The following is a 16,376-nucleotide window of genomic DNA, read 5'->3' as shown; positions in this document are numbered from 1 at the left end:
ATCTGCCCCCATCTCTAAAGTCTACCCAGGTTCTAAGCTTGGATCCAAAGGTATCTCCTATCAGGCTCATTTCACCTTCAGTAGATAGGAAAGAAAAGGAAACAAGAGAGAAAAAAATAGCTTCATCCTAGTTTCTAATTCTAAACAGTATTCCCAGATTATTAACTCCACCTGCTCTCAGGTCTTGGTTTCCATTTATCCCCGAGACCCTGGCATATAGAGATACTCTGAGGAATGCCTATGGCTTCCATGCCATCTATTGTCAACTGATCTAACTCAGTTTACGTACATAGAAGATGAAGCTGTATCCAAAATGAAGGGTTCCCAGCAGGTATAAGTAAATTCTGAAGATGTTTCTTTATCTATAACAGCAAAAATTTTAATGAGGATGTGACTATTAACATTACAGAAGGCAAACCCCACAGAGTACAGAGTAAATTCCAGAGTCTTGGGAGGTCAAACTGCTAGATGAGGCTATAAGTCTTGCCAACTCTGGTAAGAGATGTTTTTACTCCCACAGTGACTTCCATATGGGAAGTTATTAGTTGTATCTCTTTACCCCTCATACTGGAGGTCAGGCCTCCTAGGAGAAACTGGGAAACCAACTGGAAGATATGTAGAGGACCTTTGAATCCCAAGGTCATACAACCCTACTAGATTCTTAAGTACACATTTAGGGAAAAGACTTCCTTATGTGCTTGACATCCCCAATGGTAAAGAAATTTCCAGAGAAAAACAATTCAAATAAATGTTTTAAGGGTCACAAACTGCTTTTGTAGAAACATCAACCGCATAGACAATTCTTAGAGAACAATGAGGAGGAAGGCATTTGACTATTTTGCATTTTACAATTTGGCATCTATCTCAATGTCAAGCTCTAAAATAGTGTTTCTCAAACTTTTTGCCTTATCATCCCCTTAAATATTTTTCTACTTTTTATTCCCTGAATGCTTCCCTTCCTCTGAAATGTTAACATGACAGATATACTGCATACATAATGGATCTATGTTGATGCTTTATACAAAATTAGAAATTTATTCTTCCTCTCCCCCAAGAACAAATTTTTGTCCTCTTAGAAGAGATAGCACCCCATTGCAAATGTATGCTCTTAACAGAGCTCAATATGTGACTTATATATTTAAACCAAATCAAGTAATAATGGTGACCCAATCCAGAAGATACACTTTACATTATTCTAGAATTCATTAAGAGCAATTTCTGAATCTTTATGTCCATTTATTTATAGAATAGCAATCTATAACTCTTCCATAACTTATTAATGACATTTTTGGTGGACTCTAAGCACTAGAACTAAAATGTCTTCCTCCCTAAAATGAGGTCAATGATCTTGGAATCATAATTAGTGATATTTATTAATGTAGCTTAATTCAGTAATTTCCCAGAATGATGAAAGGTGAGGTAATATTGAATGGCTTCATCATTAGATACTTTTACTCATCTTGATGAAACTGTCTTATGTAACCCTCAGGATACAGGGATATTTGTGAATCTGAGAGACACAAAAAATTCATTCATTTTCCCAATAACACTAGAATTTCCCTATAAGAAACTCTCTACTCCACTGTGTGGAATAGGTAGAAAAGTAAATGCAGGAGCCTAATAAAGGTGCTTGCTTTTCTTGCAGACGTGAGAAAAATCCAGTCTTTGTCCTCACCTCAAAGGAAAGGCCCTTGCATGCAGCCAATGAAGCATGCTCTTTGCAGCCTTAACCCTCAACCAAATAAAGCAGTAAGAAGAGAAACATAAAGAGAGAAACCCGACAGGTGATCCGAAGCAGATCGCGGCAGCTATGAAGCACTGCTGAGGGAACTAATCTCTAGCTTTCTGAAATTATTCTGATTTTTCACCATTTTACAAGCCCATGTGCTACCTCTTTTTAATTTCAGTAGCCTCCTATTTCTTTCCAGCACATTATTTTGTTGTTTAAATTCACTGTTGGTTTCCATTTCCCCTCAAATTCTAAAAACACTAGAGATTTGATAAAGAATGAATTGATCAGCTACTTTGGTAAGTCTCTGGGGAATATTCTAAAACCATGTGTCCAATATAGTAGTCACTAACCACATGCAGTTCTTTAAATTTAAATGTATTGCTTTGGGTGAGAGGGGCACTTTACAATATTAATTCTTCCAGTCCGTGAATATTGGATTTTATTTGTATCTTCTTCAATTTCTTTCACCAATATTTTATAGTTTTCAGTGTAGGGGTCTTTCACTTCCTAGCTACTAAATTTATCCATATTTTTTTTTAAATTATTGATGCTATTATAAATGGGATTGTTTTCTATAACTTTTCTTTCAGATAGCCCATAGTTAGCACATAGAAATGCTACTGATCTGGGTATGTTAATTTTGTACCTTCAACTTTCCTGCATTCATTTATTAATTACTTTGGCTGGAATTTCCAGGATTCTGTTGAATAGAAGAGGCATCCTAGTCTTGTTTCTGATATTAGAGGAAAGCTTTATACAGGCTGAGTGTAATCTCTATCAAAATCCCAGTGGAATTTTTCACAGAAATAGAAAAACAACTTTAAGTTCATATAGGACCACTCAAGACACATAAAAGTCCAAAACAAAACAAAACAAAACCTTTGAGGGGAAAAAAGCAAAAAATTGTAGGCAGCACACTGCCTGATTTCAAAATATACTACAGAGCTATAGTAATCAAAACACTATGGGATAAGCATAAAAACAGACATACAGACCAATGAAGCAGAAGAGAGAGCCCAGAAATAAATCTGTGCATACAAGGTGAACTGGTTTTCAACAAAGATGCCAAGAACACACAATAGAGTGGGCAAAATTTGGGAAGATGATCAAAAGGTACAGACTTCCACTTATAAGATAAACAAACCCTAGGGATGCGGTGTATAGAATGGTGACAGTACCTAACAATACTATGTTGTAGATTTGAAAGATGCTAAGAGGGTACATCTTAAAGGTTTTCATCCCATGAGAAGACAATGCGTAACTATCTCTGGTGGTAGATGTCAACTACATATTATATACACACACATATATATGGGGTGGGGAGAGAGATAGAGAGAGAGGGAGGGAGACAGAAATAGAGATAGAGATAGATAGATAGATAGGGATAGAAATATAAAGATATAGATAGTTGTACACCTTAACTAATACAATGTTATATACCAATTATATCTCAATAAAGAAAAATCAACTCAAAAAGTACTAAAGACTTTGATATATGACCTAAACTGTAAACTACTAAGAAAAAAAAAGGGGGGGGGGAAGAAAACTTCTGGACATTGATCTGGGCAATAATTGTTTTGGATATGAACCCAAAAGCACAAACAACAAAAGGAAAAATTGACAAATTGGAATGCATTAAACAAACATATAAATCTTTTGCACAGCAAAGGAAATAATTAACAAGAGTAAAAGAGATAACCTATGGAATGGGAGAAAATAATTGCAAAATGTACATCTGAGAAAGGGTTAATATCCCAAAAATATAAGGAACTCAAACGATTCAATAGCAAGAAAACAAATAATCTGATTTTAAAATGGGTAAAGGATCTGAAGATATTTCTCAAAAAAAAGTATAGAAATGGCCAATAGGTATATGAAATGGTGTTCTATTCTGCATTACTAACCATCAAGAAAATGCAAATAAAAACCTCAAGAAGATATCACTTCACAGCAACTCCAATCAAAATAACATCAGTGAAAATGTCATTACTACCCAAAGCAATTTACACATTCAATGCAATCCCAATCAAAATTACACCAGCATACTTCTCAAAACTAGAACAAACTATCCTCAAATTTGTATGGAACCACAAAAGACCTCGAATAGCCAAAGTAATATTGAAGAAGAAAACCAAAACGGGAGGTATCACCATCCCAGGCTTTAGCCTCTACTACAAAGCTGTTATCATCAAGACAGTATACTATTGGCACAAAAACAGACACATAGACCAATGAAATAGAATTGAGAACTCAGAATTGGACCCAAAAGTATACAGCCAACTAATCTTTGACAAAGCAGGAAAGAATATCCAATGGAAAAAAGACAGCCTCTTTAACAGATGGTGCTGGGAGAACTGGACAGCAACATGCAGAAGAATGAAACTAGATCATTTTCTCACACCATACACCAAAATAAACTCAAAATGGATGAAGGACCTGAACGTGAGACAGGAAACCATCAAAACCCTAGAGGAGAAAGCAGGAAACAACCTCCTTGACCTCCACTGCAGCAACCTCTTACTTGACACATCCCCAAAAGCAAGAGAATCAAGAGCAAAAATGAACTATTGGGACCTCATCAAGATAAAAAGCTTCTGCATGGCAAAGGAAACAATCCATGAAACTAATAGGCAACCAATGAATGGGAAAAGATAGTTGCAAATGACATATCAGATAAAGGGTTAGTATCCAAAATCTATAAGGAACTCACTAAACTCCACACTCGAAAAACAACCCAGTGAAGAAATGGGCAGAAGATATGAACAGACACTTCTCCAAAGAGGACATCCAGATGGCCAACAGATGCATGAAACAATGCTCAGTGTCCCTCCTCATCAGGGAAATACAAATCAAAACCACACTGAGATATCACCTCATGGCGGTCAGTGTGGCTAAAATGAGCAAATCAGAGGACTCTAGATGCTGGTGAGGATGTGGAGAAACGGGCACCTTCCTACACTGTTGGTGGGAATGTAAACTGGTACAGCCCCTCTGGAAAACAGTGTGGAGTTTCCTCAAAAAATTAACAATAAAGCTCCCCTATGACCCAGCAATAGCACTGCTGGTAATTTACCCAAGGGATACAGGAGTGCTGATGCATAAGGGTACATGTACCCCAATGTTCATAGCAGCACTCTCAACAATAGCCAAAACATGGAAAGAGCCTAAGTGTCCATCAGCGGACGAATGGATCAAGAAGATGTGGTTTCTCTATACAATGGAATACTACATGGCAATGAGAAAGACTGAAATCTGGCCATGGTTAGCCACATGGATGGAACTTGAGGGTGTTATGCTGAGGGAAATAAGGTAGGCAGAGAAGGACAAATATCATGTTTGCACGTATAGGAGGATTAGGAGGAACTTAACGGAGGACCATGGGGGAGAATAAGAGGCAAACCATGAGAGACTCTTGAATGCTGAGAACAAACTGAGGACTGATGGGTATGCGGGGGAGGGGTAGGGGGGTGATGGGCACGGAGGAGGTCACTTGTGGGGATGAGCACTGGGTGTTATATGGAAACCAACTTGACAATAAAGTATTTAGAAAATAAATAAAATAAAATTTGCTGGGAGCCGCACTGGCCTCACCGGATGACAGTCACAGTGAGAAAATGGCAGTGTTTTCACAGCTCCTGCCATGAGAAATGAAAACTGGTATCTCCTTCTGCTACTACTGCCTCTTGTTGGAAATAAGGCTGCTGGTATTGACCAGGCCTCACAATATTCCAGATCAGACCGATATTCCCCACACAGATTGCTCATAAGGAAAAGCATATACCTGCCTTTTCGAAAGAAACTTCAGATGAAAGCACTGTGGATGATTGTAAAAGGCTCTTCCTATGGGCCTTGCAGATCCAAGACTTACATAATAAAGGGGTCTAAGAACACAAGAATTACAATTGAGTCTGGCCCTGTGACAAAGAGCCTAATTTAGAGTTAAGGACAGATATCCACTCCCTACCCAATTGTTTCTGCTTGGAGCCTTCTGTGAGTGACTTATATTGGCCTTGAATATGCTGATTGCTCCCTGTGAAGGAACCTATTGAGGAACTTCTTATTTTGTGATTATGGGAGCAGAGGTGTTTCCTGAAAGACCTGTTTGACCCCTGCTCACAAAGGAGTACCTTCACCCTTTTTATGCTAAAAACATTGTCTTGTATGCTAAAGATATCTTTCTTCCCCATAGGATAAGCATCTAAATCATCTACCTCAATCACTATTGATAAAGTTTATGCAGGAGTCTTCTACAAATCTATGTTCCCGGAAATTCTTACATATCAAATAAGTTTGTCATCAGAAATCATTGTCTAAGGCAAATGGCACTTCTGTGCCATCCCCCAAACACTTAATTATAAAATAAAGTTGAGCACCAGTCAGAGTGGAGATGCCTGCCTGGTGGCCAGAAAGATTCTCGGGGCTCTCTCATCCCTCCCTCGCCGACACCGTCCATCCTTCAGGGCCCCCTGGACCTGCTGGAGCTGATCTCCAACAAAAACTGAGCACCTAATGCATAAAAAAAAAAAAAAAAATCAGAGAAAATCAATCTTGAAAAAGAAAACCGAAGTTGAAGGCATCACAATCTTGGACTTCAAGCTGTGTTACAAAGCTGTAATCATCAAGACAGCATGGTACTGGCACAGAAACAGACACCCAGATCAATGGAACATAATAGAGAACCCAGAAATGGAATCACAAACGTATGGCCAACTAATCTTTGACAAAGCAAGAAAGAATATCCAATGGAATAAAGACAGTCTTCAATAAATGGTACTAGGAAACTGAACAATGACATGCAGAAAAATGAACCTGGACCACTTTCTTCAACCATAAACAAAATTAAACTCAAAATGTATGAAACACCTAAACATAAGACAGGAAGCCATCAAAATCCTAGAGGAGAAAGCAAGGAAAACCTCTTTGACCTTGGCCACAGCAATTTCTTACTCAACATGTCTCCAGAGACAAGGGAAACAAAAGCAAAAATGAACTTTTGGGACCTCATCAAAATAAAAAGCTGCTGCACAGAGAAGGAAACAATCAGCAAAACTAAAAGGCAACTGAAGGAATGAGAGAAGATATTTGCAAATGACATATCAGATAAAGGGTTAGTATCCAAAATGTAAAAAGAACTTATCAAACAGAACACCTGAAAAACAAATAATCCAGTAAAGAAATGGGCAAAAGACATCAATAGACACTTTTCCAAAGAAGACATCCAGATGTCCGACAGACACATGAAAAGATGCTCAACATCACTCATCTTCAGGGAAATACAAATCAAAACCACAATGAGATACCACCTCACACCTATCAGAATGGCGAACGTTAACAACTCAGGCAACAATGATGTTGGTGAGGATGCAGAGAAAGAGGATCTCTTTTGCACCGCATTCGTGCAGCCATTCTGGAAAACAGTAAAGAGGTTCCTCAAAAAATTAAAAGTAGAACTACCCTAAGACCCAGTAATCGCACTACTAGGTATTTATCCAAGGGATACAAGTGTGCTGTTTCTAATGGGCACATTCACCTAATGTTTATAGCAGCACTATCAACAATAGCCAAAGTATAGAAAGAGCACAAATATCCATCAGTGGATGAATGGATAAAGAAGATGTGGTGCACACACGCACACACACCAATGAAGTATTACCTGGCAATCAAAAAGAATGATCTTGCCATTTGCAACAATGTGGATGGAAGTAGAATGTATTATGCTAAGCAAAATAAGTCAGTCAGAGAAAGAAATATATGACTTCACTCATATATAGACTTTAAGAAGCAAAACTAATGAACATAGGGGAAGGGAAGGAAAAATAAGATAAAAACAGAGAGGGAGGCAAACCAGAAGAGACTCTTAAATACAGAGAACCAAGTGAGCATTGTTAGAGGGTGAGCAAAATGAGTGATGGGCATTAAGGAGGGCACTTGTTGGGATGAGCACTGGGTGTTATATGTAAGTGATAAATCACTAAATGCTACTCCTAAAACCATTATTATACTATATGTTAACTAACTTGGGGTTAAATAAAATTTTAAAAATAAGAGTAGATCTTAAGCGATACACACACAGAAACACAAATGGTAAGTATGTGAAGTGATGGGTATGTTATTTAGCTTGATTGTGGTAATCATTTCTCAATGTGCATGTATGTCAAACTAACACGTACACTTTAAATAGATATAATTTTTAGTTTTCAATTATACATCAATAAAGGTAGAAGAAATAAATTTAATTCAATTAAAATTAAATAAAAACAAAAATTCAGTTACTTAGTTGCAGTGGATACATTTTTTTTTAAGTTTTTTTTAAATGTTTATTTATTTTTGAGAGAGAGAGACAGAGCATGAGCGGGGGGAAGACTGGGAGACACAGCATCTGAAGCAGGCTCCAGGTTTGAGCTGTCAGCACAGAGCCCAACATGGGGCTCAAACCCACAATCTGTGAGATCATAACCTGAGCCGAAGTCAGATGCTTAACCAACTGAGCCACCCAAGTCCCTGGCACTAGATACATTTCAGGTGTTCAATACCCAAATGTAACTAGTGGCTACATATTGGATAGAACAGCCATGGAAAATTTCCATTATCACAGAAAGTCATATTAGTGCTACTCCAAAATGCATATGATCTGTGATGGAATATGGAAAGCTGGATCAAGAAATACTCAGAGAAAAATAAAAATTGGCTTGTAAGAACAAGATCTATCATATCTAGGATTTACTATGATGAAATCTGGCAAAAATGGGTATATGTCTGCTATACTACCTGATACATGGTAATAGTCACTATGCATTCAGTTAATTAATAGCCATTGTGTCAAAGCTTCCTAAGCTACGGATGATTAATAAACCTCCAATCTTTGCTGTTTCTGCAATTTTTATTATTTGCCTTCCCCAGGTCACTTGGAAGAAATTAAGGAAATAGGTAACACCTCTTAAGTTTCTGTTATAGGAGGAAAAAAACTCTGAAATGAGATTATAAATATGAGTGCCTTGAAAAGTACAATGCTTGAAAGTACCACTGTGTATAATGTGTTCTGCAGACTTTTAAAGGTGTTTATTTTTAACAGGTGAAATATCCTGGTAATAAGTTAGGGAAACAAAACCTATGCTAAACAAATGTAGGAGGATAATATTTTTGAGATAGGAACCAGTATCTTTGTCTCCAGACAGTTGGCTTTCTTCTTCCCACTGCTGCACTCCTCCAATTACAGCTGCTGTTCTTTTCTGTGTGCAGTGCCTTAGGGAAGGATGTGGAAAGCAGAGAAAATAGTTGCCATCCTACAGCTGGTTTCTAAAAGTCTAACTCCTTAGGGGAAAAGCAGGATTGGACGCAGAGACAAGTGATGTGGGAGAAATGTTAGCCGTGAAAGCAGCGCCTATGGTCTTCCTCCACCCACTCCAAAAAGATGGTGTTCTGGACTAGGGGAAGAAAGGGAGAAAGAAAAGAAAAGAAAATTAGTGAGAGTACAGACATTGGTGGTTTCTGGAAAGAGACTCTGAGCCTCACCTTGGAAAGTGTGATCCCTGTAGATGAAAGGTCTGTGTCATTTGCAGAGTTAGTATGTCTCTGCAGAGGACCAGTTAGGTAACAGAGAGCTCTCTGTCCCAGCACAGCACAACTGCAATCAGTCACACTCAGCTTAGAGGGGGAAGAGGGAGCATGGGACCCCAAAGGGCCAAGCTGACTGCAGTAAACACTGGTCTGCCTTGACTGACCATGTGGGGCCAGGCAGGATGAGGGACTGTCAGAGGACAGTCTGCATGGACAAATTTCTGAAAGAACGGATAGCCTTGCCCTTAGGGCAAAAGAACTCCCTAGCAAAGTAGAGCTCCATGCTGGCTGTCACAGTCATGCAAAGGGCTTGGGAAAACATCACTGGCTGCAAACGGGAACTAACAGATATTCTGCAGCAGTAGGAGGCAGGCATTCTCCCCATTTTCTCAGCACTGCACGGCACGGAGACTCGGAGACTCGTGTTCGGGCAGGCACAGCTGCACAGGGCTTGGATCACAATCTGGGACAGGGATCTGCTCTTGCTGAGGAGACTTGTAGGACTTTGACGGAAACAGCCTTGCAGTTTGGGTGCTGGCTGCTCAGGGAAGAATCATGATCGTTCAGAGAGCCCTGTTTCTTGGGAGCATCTTGGAACACACTCACGAAAATGCTTTTGATCCAAGGGCTTTCTCCTATGCACTAGCTTACATCAAGTTATCAGTGAAACACATTTTTAAGTGGACCAGAGCGGGGGAGGGGAAAGAAAGGTGTGATTTGGGAACACGAGTCACCACAACATGGGGTGTAGGCCACATAGGGCAGGGTGTCAGTGCAGCACTCAGCAATCAGAGCAGGGCCTGATGCTTCTTGGATCCTGTGCGTGTGGGAGTAAATCAGCCCAGAATGAGGATGCAACACAAGAACAGGACAAAAGAGGTGAAAAAAGGCAAAAATAGGCGACTTTAGGGAAAGAGGTTCTAAGGCAATTTAGAACCATAAAAATTTTGACATATATCTGTGCTCTAATTAACAAGCTGGAAAACAGGGCTAAGTTGTAATTTTTTAAATAATTACATACTTAATGTAAATAAGGAAGGCAATCCATGCCCGAAGAAGTCATTTCATAATAAAATGCTATTAAAATAAAAGCCATCATTTAAAATGATGTTTAAGAAAACTCTTATAACAACAAGAAAATTGTTTATGCTATATTAAACAACCTAAATTAGATGTATTATATGCATAGTATAGGTTATATAAAATTAAAATACATTGAAAATTAATAATAGTTATCTCCTGATAGAGCTACTGTTTGGTTCTTTACTCTTCTAAGTGTTCCTAATGTTCTATAATGATTAGACATTATTTTTACAAAGCAAAAATAAACTTTGCTTGAAATAATATCTGTACCTTTAACAGTTTTTTAATTAAGATATTAATTAAACAAAACTAGGCCTGTGATTATTAAAGTTTTACTTTTGAATAATGATCCATTTACTACCCAAGTTATATAATACTGATTAATTCAATTCATTCACCCTTTTTTTTTTAATTTAGCCATCTACTTCTCACTTATTATTTCATTCAGCTATTTATCTTTAAAAAATGTTTTACAACAGAGGTCAAAAAATTATCGTCCATTGACCAACACAACCCATCCCCTGGTTTCATATAGTTTACAAGCCAAGAATGGTTTTTATTTATTTTTTTTCTTAATGTTTATTTATTTTTGAGAGAGAGAGAGAGAGAGAGAGAGAGCGCACAAGTGGGAAAGGGGCAGAAAGAGAGGGAAACACAGAATCCAAAGCAGGCTCCAGGTCAGGAGCCTGTACTGTCTAAGATAGCAACAGCTACTATAGCCATCTCAAGAGAAATCAAACATCATTAATTCTAAACTCCACCCCTGAAATCATTTACCTAGTGATGTAATATGACTGAAACATCCCTAATTTGCTGTACCAAATGAATCAAATTAAAAGTATAACTGCAAGTATGTTTATAGTTTTCACGCATGGTACCCCTAACCTTAATGAACCCACCTGGGACTGCTTTCTACCATAACTATATGTGCTTCCATTTCAAAGCTTTAAATGTCTAGAATAGAACAGACCAATGATCTTTCAAACAAATTCTCAACTCGCAGTCATTTAGGAAGATGAATGAGAATCTCCTAATGTCTCCAGCTGCCTACTATATTCAGAAGGGGTATTTTGTTTGTTGGTTTGCTCTGCTTTGTTTTTGTTTTACATGTTATAATGACTCACATAGAAGCTGAAGCACAAGAGTCCATGATGGTTCTTGCAATGTCTTTCTTTCTATTTTTTAAAACGTTTATTTTTGAGACAGAGAGAGACAGATCATGAGCAGGGGAGAGGCACAGAGAGGGAGACACAGAATTGGAAACAGGTTCCAGGCTGTCAGCAAGAGCTGGACGCAGGGCTCAAACTCACAAACTATGAGATCATGACCAGAGTTGAAATCAGACGCTTAAGTGACTGAGCCACTCAAGCACCCTCTCACAATTTATTTTTCTAATTGTAATATCTGTAATAGCATACTGGGGTAATGATGAAGGAAATCTTAGATGACAGAATTAAATGCTAAAAGAATTTGATAGGCTGATGGTAGACGCAAGCTAACACAATTTACATTTATCGGAGTCACGTGTAACAATAAGCATTCATGTCTAAATAATATACCATGCAGGTCACTTGGTCACTTACTTTAACAGTGGTCCTTAGTGAAAAACAGACATAGGCTTCACAGATAGCAAATGCCAAATATGTGTCAACTTTTAAAGTCCTTGCATCATATAAAAGGGAGAATATAATGTAGTGTCCAGTAGGAAAGTCCCAACACTCATTTTGTTTTAAGTTTATTTTGATGGGGGAGGAAGAAAGAGAGGGAGAGAAAGAGAATCCAGATGTAGGGATCAATCTCACAAACCCATGAAGAGTCATATGCTTAACCCACTTTACCAAGTGCGCCACCCAGGCACCCCTAGGTTTCATTATCTTTGAAGTATCTACTCATGTCATTTAATCTGCACTTCTATGAGGACGTTGGCATTGTCTTTGGTTTTGCCCAAGCTTTTATATATGAATGATTTATCTCTTCTATTTGTTTCAGGGTATCACTTGTAGGTAATATGATGCAGCATATAATCCAAAATATAGTGTCTTATTTACAGTGGAAACAGAATTCTCTGAATAAGTGGAATTGGATGGATCTGTTTTCCAACCATTCTTTTTCAAACTTTCTCCCTTGCACAATATCCTATTGACATTCTGGGGAAAAAAACGACATAAGGAAAACATTAAATATTATGAAGATGGTCCATGAAGCAAAGAATACACATTTAAATCAAATGTGTTGTTTAAGAAAAGTGTTGGTGGAATTCTCTCTCTGTCCCTGAAGGGCCACTTCACTGCTGGCCCATCCGTAGCCCACAGCAGAGCAGACTGACCTTCGTACTACCTTTCCTTAACCTTGCATTTTGCCTCCCAGTAATGTTCAAAAATTGTTAAATAAATTCAAATTACTTAACTCTGTTTAAAACTCAAGTTCACGGAAATTATATTTAAATATGTACAATTTCCTACACCCTTGCTAATCCAAACTGCCAATCTTTATAAAGTGAGAGTTTCATGGGATGACGGGAAGAGGGTGGAACGGTGCTAAGTCAGTGAAAAGACTCACCAGGTTCCCATCTGCCTATCACCCAGCATCTTTTTAAACTCTTTTAATGTTTATTTATTTTTGAGAGAGAAACAGAGCATGAGTGGGGGAGGGCCAGAGAGAGAGGGAGACACAGAATCTGAAACAGGCTCCAGGCTCTAAGCTGTCAGCACAGAGCCTGACGCAGGGCTTGAACCCTCGAACTGCAAGATCATGGCCTGAGCCGAAGTAGGATGCTTAAACGACTGAGCAACCTAGGCACTCCAAACCCAGCATCTTATTTAATGCACATGCTCATGGAAAATATTAACATAAAATTAAGAGAAAAATAAAAGATTAGTCCCATAGGACAGTTAATCTAATTAATGGCATGGCCTGCTAGTGCAGTCTCAACAATAGGAAGAGCATACAAGCATATGAGAAAAGCAACTTCCGTTTTTTGGACACTTAAAGAGAAATGATGATTTAATACAGTACAATTGGCTACATATAGGACTTCTAGTTGACTCAGTCTCTCTAATCACAAATAAAACCTAGTCCTTGGGGTGGAGGCCAAAAAGCAGGAAAACATGGACAAAATTGGCAGGGTTTTTGCTTTTCCTAAATACAAACCCCTTGGTTTGCCAAATAGGATCAGTCAAGAGTTTAGCAATGTAGTTAACATCTGGCAGAAAATAATGACATCTAAATCACTTCAAACACATCTATATCTCACCCATCCTTTTAGGGATAATTTAGATGTGTTGTCAGTTGCACATTTCACTAAAAGCGAGAAGAAAATTTTACATTAATAAGAAGCTTTGTAATGATGAGAATTAAGATTCTTTAAGTTGCACAGATAAACTGATGTTCTACAGTTAATGTAAAATTTCCTGTTTTTTTTTTTTCTTTCTGTTTCTGGAACACAAGAGTATTCCAGGGAATACAAGAGTTTACAAGCAATAATGCCTTTCTTCTAATTAATATGATGGATAATTGATTATGAGTTATCCTATAAGATGGAGCCATAGTATTATGTAAAAAGTGATCCAGAAAGCTAATGATCTCCTAATACCAGGTCATTCAGATATCCCTGTAGTCTGATATAATATAGGGAAATCACAGAATAATAGTATTTAGCAGCTGGTTAGGACCTCAGCAATCATCTGGTCTAATTACCTCAAGGAACAAATGAGAAAAAAACTATGACCCAAAATGTTAAGTGACCAGGTCATGGTCATGAATCTAATTAGCACCAAAGATTGAAATTGAACTTGGTTCTCCTAATAATACATCCAGTTTCCTCTCCACTGCGCCTGCTGGCAATTCTCTAGAGGCCAGAATATGTCAGAATTTATCTGTACATTCAACATATATTTGGATGGGATAAGATAGCCATTGTAATGCAAGTACAAAAAGAATGGAACAAAGTTATTAATACATAGTATAATTTCAACAAAAAAAGAAATGTAAAATGATAATAGTCATCAACTATAGATTAGAGGGTTAGAGATGTTTTACTATCTTCTTTGTAATTTTCTATATTTTCTATAATTTATAATTATAACATAATAACATTAATAATACACATAAACTATGTCTAATTATTATTATATGCATAATCAATGTCTAATTATTAAATATCCAAGGAGATTATATTATTATATATCACAAACAGGATACCATGCCATATGCTATTGTATATTATAAAATATATGTTATTATAAGATAGATATTATATATAATTTATTAAAATATACCTTTATTCTCATAGGAAATTGGTATCAGTGTTTCCCAAAACATTATTTCTTTAATACAAATCTGTTAGGACAATCCTCATAACAAGAGCTCGATGGAGAAGAAATTAGTTTCGAAATACTACACCTTTGGAAATGGAAATCCTCTACCTCTAATGAATGATTCACAATTTACACTGACATCTGAAGAGTTTTGAGACCTACAGTTTTGAGCAAAGAAAGCAACTTACCTTTGTTTAAGCCAGCACTTCCCCACCTTATTTGAACACAGCACTGTTAGGAGGCACATGCTGAGTAAGACTGCATGGAACACACTTGGAAAAATCTCAAATCTCTTGGAAATTGTAGATCAACCACTCATGGGAAGGTCAATCATTTAAGGCTCTTAACTGAGCATTGCTTACAAATATCTTTATGGTACATTTATAAAATGAATTGTAGGTTTGAAATGTATATATAATTGGACCTATATCTAAAAGGTTCCTTTTTTAAACTGTGAGTCTAATGAAATAGGCAATAAGAAGGTGATTTCTGTGAGTTACTAATGCAAGTTTTCACATGTTTTGCTCATTGATTTTAATGTTCAAGGTGATAAATTTTAATTTTGCTTCTGCCCCAAGGCTTTCTTACAGAAGATCAATAATATTACAATTAAGAACATCAATTGAAGTAAGGCCAGAGCTATGTCACTTTCTTTATCTTGGTCCAGACTCTTGTGCTTAAAATGCGATTAGTTCCATGACTTTATCTTCACACTCAGGGCATCAAACCAGCATGCTGACTTCAGAAATCCATACACACAACCTGAAACATACTTGAATATGCATATCCTTTCCATTTCTCTTCCTTCTTAAAACTCATCCTATATTTAAACTACTTACACTTGAATATTTCCATTTGCTTCCACTGCATGTGTTTCTTAGCTTCTTTGTGCCTCAGCTTTTTCATTTTTTCATCTATAAAACAGGAAGGAGAATGACATTGACCATCAGATTTATTCAAATTAAATAAGACACTACATGATACGTGCTTAGAACAATGCCTGACACACAATATCTTATCACTGGTATTAATGTGAAATGGGATATAATTTTTTTCTCTCCCTCTGTTCCTATTATTGGAAATACCATCTTCTCTCAGTTATACAAGAAAACTATAGCATCATCTTATCATCTTTGCTTTCTCTTTTACTTTTATCTTCTCAACTCTACAAACTATACACACATATTCTCCAAAATTTACTTTCATCATTCTCTCTCTCTCTCTCTCTCACACACACACACACACACACGCCACAAAACACACATATTATACAATCCATTTAGAAGTCTTTTTGGTTCTTCCTTTGAAATCACTGTTAAATCTATCCCTTTTGGCCCATCTTGTATTCTCATTATGATTTCAGGACTCTTTCTCTTATATCAGAACTAGTATAATAGCAGAACACTTAATCTCTGTACTTGAAAATTATTTCTTCCCCAACCTGTCCTGTAAACAATATGCTCTAAAATTTCATTTTACTTAAGTCAGTTCTCAGCTTGCAAATTATCACTAACTTCCTTTTTCTTACAAGATTAATATTTAAACTTGAAAGACAATTCCAGGCATTCTATAGATAGGTCACACATTCTCTTCCACACTCCCCAAATGAAGTCTCCATTCCAAATTTCATTTATGTGTGTCACTGGTGTGAAATAATCAGATGCCTCTTCTCTGTATTTCCAAACAAG

The 16,376-nt window shown here is 37.2% G+C and overlaps 1 long non-coding RNA gene across 1 annotated transcript in view; it reads right to left on the bottom strand.

Moving 5' to 3' along the window:
- The window catches only part of LOC120225663, an 82,274-nt gene extending 66,674 nt beyond the window's left edge, over positions 1-15,600 (bottom strand). Inside the window, exon 1 of the long non-coding RNA XR_005526852.1 lies at positions 15,528-15,600. This is a non-coding gene — a long non-coding RNA (uncharacterized LOC120225663). The remainder of the gene's footprint in view (positions 1-15,527) is intronic.
- Positions 15,601-16,376: the final 776 nt, after the last annotated feature.

The sequence above is a fragment of the Hyaena hyaena genome, unplaced genomic scaffold (genome assembly GCF_003009895.1).
Source record: "Hyaena hyaena isolate Hyena2069 unplaced genomic scaffold, ASM300989v1 scaffold_1470, whole genome shotgun sequence".
Classification (NCBI taxonomy): Eukaryota; Metazoa; Chordata; class Mammalia; order Carnivora; family Hyaenidae; genus Hyaena; species Hyaena hyaena.
Note: the sequence above shows the minus strand (reverse complement) of the source record. Positions and strands in the feature narration are given on the sequence as shown.